General features: G+C 43.4%; 1 non-coding gene across 1 annotated transcript; it reads left to right on the forward strand.

Annotated features, from left to right (window-relative positions):
• The first annotated feature begins 6,225 nt into the window (after nucleotides 1-6,225).
• Nucleotides 6,226-6,307, forward strand: TRNAL-AAG. The gene has a single exon. It is a non-coding gene; the product is annotated as a tRNA-Leu (tRNA).
• Nucleotides 6,308-6,605: the final 298 nt, after the last annotated feature.

Below are 6,605 nucleotides of genomic sequence, written 5' to 3' on the forward strand. Positions count from 1 at the left end.
GCCAACAAAGGTCCATCTAGTCAAGGCTATGGTTTTTCCAGTGGTCATGTATGGATGTGAGAGTTGGACTATAAAGAAAGCTGAGCGCCGAAGAATTGATGCTTTTGAACTGTGGTGTTGGAACTCTTGAGAGTCCCTTGCACTGCAAGCAGATCCAACCAGTTGGATCCAACCAGTTGGAGAGTCTCAAGGGACTCTTGAGAGTCCCTTGCACTGCAAGGAGATCCAACCAGTCCTTCCTAAGGAATATCAGTCCTGAGTGTTCATTGGAAGGACTGAGGCTGAGGCTGAAACTCTAATACTTTGGCCACCTGATACGAAGAGCTGACTCATTGGAAAAGACCCTGATGCTGGCAGGGATTGGGGGCAGGAGGAGAAGGGGATGACAGAGGATGAGATGGCTGGATGGCATCACTGACTCGATGGACCTGAGTCTGGGTGAACTCCAGGAGTTGGTGATGGACAGGGAGGCCTGGCGTGCTGCGGTTCATGGGGTCACAAAGAGTCGGACACGACTGAGTGACTGAACTGAACTGAAGAATTTAAAATTTCTTTAAATTTAATTTTCCAGCATTTAATTTTTCACTAGCATGTGTCTTAGCTCCTCAATGAAATGGTAAGATCAGTCATGAGAAAGGCCATGTTTTATACTACCTTGAGTCTTACAGAGCATCAAGCAAGCTATCTTCCCTTTAGTAAATTTGATGTTTGCTTCATTGTTCTTGTCCAGATGTGAATGGTGTCATAGTCTAAAGTTCCATGAAGGTTTTCAGGTGTTCTGATGCTGTGATATTTTTGGAGTAACACAGCTTCCTGTTGCATTTTATGTCTGTTCTTCTTCTTAGGCTGTTAGAAAATTGATACAATCTATCAGTTATGTTGACTTCCATCTCTAATGCCTGATCACATAGGCTAGAGCCCCCATGGAGAAGGAAATGGCAACCCACTCCAGTACTCTTGCCTGGAAAATTCCATGGATGGAGGAGCCTGGTAGGCTACAGTCCATGGGGTCGCAAAGAGTCGGACACAGCTGAGCGACTTCACTTTCTTTCTTTCTGAAGTTCCTTTTGGAGAAGGAAATGGCAACCCACTCCAGTGTTCTTGGCTGGAGAATCCCATGGACAGAGGGGCCTGGTGGGCTACAGTCTATGGGGTTGCAAAGAGTCAGACACGACTAAGCAACTAACACACAGACACACAGAGCCTGAATTCAGTAGGCTTTCATTAATGGCCTATGGTGGTTACTAGATGTCAACTGGGCTAAACTAAACTGCATTTTCCAAAATTCCCTTCCCACCATGTCTAGTGAAGAGAAACCACAAGAGAAATTTGCAGGAGGCATTAGCCCTGTTTCCTCTCTGGAGACTGATGGCATGCAGAGTTCAAAGTAACAATTTAAAATGTTTACTAACTAAGCTAAAAATGCTAAATTAAATTTGCTAAGTTAAAAATTCATCATGATAATTTATGTATTGAACATCCACTACTATGTTTTGTTGAATCTTAAGACACCATTGATCTTAAGACCCATCATTATTTTCTGTATTAATGAGAAAAAAATAACACTGAAAATAAACTGTATGCCATGGATCATAAGATGCAGGCCAATTTTAGAGATATTAAAATGTGGGGGGAAAAAAAAAACGTGTCTTAGAAATAATGATACATGGCCTGTCAGGCATTAGGCTGCACATAACACAGTCACCTCTAACCCTGCAACCAACTTCAGTATTACTGTGAACGTTTTACAGATGAGAAAAATGAGGCTTAAAGGTATGACACAGCAAAAACATTTGATAAGAATATTTCCATCCATCAGGAAGGAAAGTTGGAGGTTTGAAGCTCAAATATCATCATAGTTGCAGCGGAAATGATGTCACCTGCAGCTGCTGCCGCCGCCTTATTCCTATGACCTCCAGCATGGGACACAGGAGTGCGTTTGTAAAGCTGAAACTTAAAGGTATTGGAGGGAGGGTGCCAGGAATAGTGGCGTCTTCAGCTTAACTTGACTCAATACAGGAAACCTCTCCCAGGTCTCTCAGTTTGGGTGGACCTTTAAGTGGTCAAGGTGTAAGATGACTGCCTGTCCCAGTCTGCCAAGGAGAGTCCTAGTTCATGCCTGTGTCCCAGTTTTCCTTCTAATTAAGCATTTGTTCTAGACAGAAATGCTCTGATCACCCTGCATGCAACTAAAGGGTCTCCTCTGCAAAAACAGGGTTCCTCTTGGGGAGGCCTAGGTGATTGGGGGATCCTTAGTTGCAGGTGATAGAAATTAACACCAACCAACATTAGCAACGGAGAAGGCAATGGCACCCCACTCCAGTACTCTTGCCTGGAAAATCCCATGGACCGAGGAGCCTGGTGGGCTGCAGTCCATGGGGTCGCTACAGTTGGACACGACTGAGCGACTTCACTTTCACGTTTCACTTTCATGCATTGGAGAAGGAACTGGCACCCCACTCCACTGTTCTTGCCTGGAGAATCCCAGGGACGGAGAAGCCTGGTGAGCTGCCATCTATGGAGTCGCACAGAGTCGGACATAACTGAAACGACTTAGCAGCAGCAGCAACATTAGCCAAGCTTTTTTTTTTTTCTTGAGAAGGAGGTAACTTACACTTTGGAAGGTAAAAGGGAATTAATCAAGCCTCAGAAAGGAGTTCCTAGGGCAAGTGTGGGGATCTAGCAGAAGGTAACAGTCGAAAAGTTTCCTTCCCTGGGCCACTAGTGAGCTAAATTGGCTCTAGTATCCAGATTCAGATTTCCAGGATGAAGCATCTGATTGGCCTAATTTGGATCCTGGTGCTTTGATTGACAGTTCCTTCAAGACCACAGGGAGGAGCTGGGGAGGGATACATTGGGAGCTCAGGCTTGACATATACACACTACCATATTTAAATAGGTAACTAATAAGAACCTACTGTATGGCACAGGGCACTCTACTCACTACTCTGTAATGACCTATAAGGGGAAAATATCTAAAAAGGAGTGAATATATGTATCACTGATTCACTTGGCTGTACAGCAGAAAGTAGCACAACATTGTAAATCAACTATACTCCAATAAAAATTAACTGGAAAAAAAGACCACAGGGAGGAGTGTTTCCTCAAAGGAAAATCAGTATTGGAAACAGAAGAGTTTGGGGAAGGATTCTGGGAAGGCACAAACAACACATTCCCACCCAGAGAGAGTATTCCCTTTGGGGAGGAAGAAGAAAAGGGCCCTGAAGAGTAGAGGAAAATGTTAAAAAAAAACTTTTCCGATGGTTTTGTTGCAAGCCTACGCTAAAATTTTATTACAGTCTTCCTGGAAGTGTAAATCTTCAGGGAGGCTAGTTCAAATATCCATATTTGGTAGGGACATTAAAAAAAAAATTACCTTTTATTACAGTACCGCCTACATAGAGTAAAGTGTACAATCTTAAATGTAGAGCTTGATGAATTTTAGAACATTTGCAGCACTCTATAAAGGTCCCTCAGAGACATGCCCCACCCCCCCACCTCTGGCATTACATCCCACCCCAACTCACACAAGGGTGACCATTCTTCTGACTTTTATTCTGGTAAAGACATTTTATAGGACAAGAGAATGGTTACACAATCATTGTCAGATTCGGGAAGACGGGGCAGGGATGTTTCATTAAAGTTCACTACTCTCTTGACTGGCAAACAACTGGTGGATGGGTAGAAAACTAGTTTCCCAGTACAAATTTTAATGCTAGTAAATTTCATAAGAAAAATGGTTAAATATTTTACTGGGAATGTTAACTCCCAGAAGGAGGTTCAGGCTGTACGGTTTGGTCTCAGACCGGGTTTGGGATGAATTTCCTTTTGCAGGGGCAAGGGAGTGAAGACTGCAGGGGATCCAGGACTAAGCCACCTTGTCCAATCCCGCTGTCCCCAGCCGAAGGGGCTATGATCTAGAGACAGACACCCTTTACTTGACAGTTTCTAGACTGGGGGTGGGGGCCAGAAGCAATGTTTCATCTGTGGTGCTTGCCCTTTGTCCCGGCCATCCGCCCCATTAGCCAAGGGACAGAGCAGACATGCCATAGGACAGTGGGGGTTTAGCCCTTTCCTCTCTCCCCTTACATAAAGTTGCTGGCACCCAGTGGGTCCGAGTTCCGGTGCAGCATTCTGCTTCTCCTGCTTATTAGTTTCACATCTGACAGTCACAAGACAGCTGTGTGATGGCACCGCAGGTCTGCAAGAAACGCCCAAAGGAGACCCTGGGCTCTGCCTTCCTGGATCAGCTGGCATTCCTGTTAGGCATCTTGTTTAGTCAATACTGGCAGGGACAGACGTGAATTGCTGCAGAATGTTCTGGCAGAAATATCTTTACCTCTATTTGAGCACTTTCCACACTAGGCAGGGCGGGGCTCATTTGTTAAAGTTAACAGATACCCCTAGCTTTAGCAGAAAAGAGGAATTTATTACAATGATAAAGGGATGTCTGCAAGAAAGTGAATGCCACTGGGCCCTGGAAAAGTCTTAAGCTGGGAGTCACAAAACCATCAGAATTTCTCTGTGACTCTCTACTCTTCCTTTCATTTTATCATTATTTTTCCATTCACTGGCTTTCTCTTCTCCAGTCCATCTCACAGAATCTGGCCACCCCAAATCCCAGTTCAGTCAGTCGGTCTCAGAGACTGACCCCAACACTTAGTACAGTCAAAATAACAAATCAGGAACTCACCACGTCTCATGATTGGTCTGACCTCTGTCCTGTGTTTACCATAGAGCCCACTGGCCACGGTGTGGGGGAAGGTGACCGCCAGAGACCCACTCTCTGGGCTGGTCAGGCAATTACTAGAAAAGTAGAATTAGGCAGAGATTCCAGCAATTATTCTTCATCATAGGGCTATTTCCTTTTGGAAAATCCAGCACATAACTCACAAACAAATACAGTTCCTCCTGGTACTAAAACACCATGAGCAGGTCAAGGTTTCTATTGATTGCAAGGACTATTCCTCACTTGACTTTGATCCTCTCACAAGATAGATGGCCAAGATAGATGGCTGCTTCTGTATGTATTAAAGCTTGCTTTAAAAGTAACGAACTCTCCCAGTACAATGAAAATCTTTGTACGTCAATACTTATTTTAAAGGTAGATGGAGAAAAAAATATGCATTAAGGAGGAATTGAAGAGACAGAGGAATATGGAATGCCCAAATATCAGGGTGTGTGACAACTGGATATTAACCAGAAACTTGAATATAACAACTTAATATAAACCACTTAAATGTCCATCTTCATAGCATGGAATAAATTAGATCCATATGTATCACAATAAATAAAAAGTGTAATATTGGAGTAGAAAAGCAAGTTGCAGAATAATATTGGTACAATGTAGTAAGGATTATGTAAATAAAAAGCAAGATCACACTATATATTTTTACTGGATTTTTAAAAGGATCACATTCACACTTTTAATGAAAAGCATATACATAAGAAAAGAATTGGAAGTAAAATGCCACGATATTATGTAGTGGGAATATGGATGATTTTTTTGTATTTTTTCTATATTTTAAAATATCTACATATATATCAATATGGATACTAAAAAAACATAGGTGAAAAAAGTTGCAATAAATACTACTGGTATGATTAATATTTATATTTATGTAAAATCCATAACAATAAAAACAAAACACCTATTTCTATGGCTATATCTAGCATATATATGGTCATATGAATATATCCATATATATTCACATAAATTCACAATAGAAGATCCAGAAGGATATACAGTATACTAAGCTGTATAATGGTTACCTCTGCGGAAGGGACTTAGATACCAAAGGTAAAAAAACATTAGTACTTTATCTACAACGTTTTCATATTTTGCAATAATTCACATATTATCTGTGTAACTAAAAATTAAAACACATAGTTTTAGAGAAAACTGCCTACACCAGTCCACGGGTTTGGCTTTCAGAACCCCTGGTGCGGGCTACTGCTGAAACCCATCATTTATTCCAGTGTGGGTTAACCTGCTTAACGTGTTAAACGTCCTACTCAGAAAACAGATTGTTAAACTGCGTTTCGTTCTAAGATCTGTTCGGAAGAAGTGTGGGTCTAGCTATTGGAGCAAATATTTTCTTTTTAGTAGCCGACACGTTCTAAAATAGTTCTATAGGGATGAAGTAAAACATATATCAAAGAAACAGACATGTACGTGCATGTAAATATTTTAAATAGCTTCCTGGAAAACCCCAGTCAGAACTGGGTAGCGTGGCCGAGCGGTCTAAGGCGCTGGATTAAGGCTCCAGTCTCTTCGGGGGCGTGGGTTCGAATCCCACCGCTGCCAGAATGAGCTTTTTGCTCCTTGCTACCTCCTCGCCAGCTGTTTTGCTACTGCATCAGCGCCCCCTGCTGCCAGGCCAGGGCTGGCCGCCCGTATGAATGGAGCCGCGGAGGGGGCGGGTCCGCGCGCGCCGGGGCGGGGCATTGTGGGTAAAAGGAAGCGCTAGGGCCCGCCCCTCTCGCTCCCCCCCACGTGTCCGCCCGAGTTTCTCCACCGGCAACATGGCCGCTGCCTGAGAGGAGAGTCTGGCCACTGCCTCCTCTGCAGCCCGCGGGTACCTGGGCCGTTGCTGCCGCCCGCG

The sequence above is a fragment of the Bison bison genome, unplaced genomic scaffold (assembly GCF_000754665.1).
Source record: "Bison bison bison isolate TAMUID 2011002044 unplaced genomic scaffold, Bison_UMD1.0 scf7180017864072, whole genome shotgun sequence".
Classification (NCBI taxonomy): domain Eukaryota; kingdom Metazoa; phylum Chordata; class Mammalia; order Artiodactyla; family Bovidae; genus Bison; species Bison bison.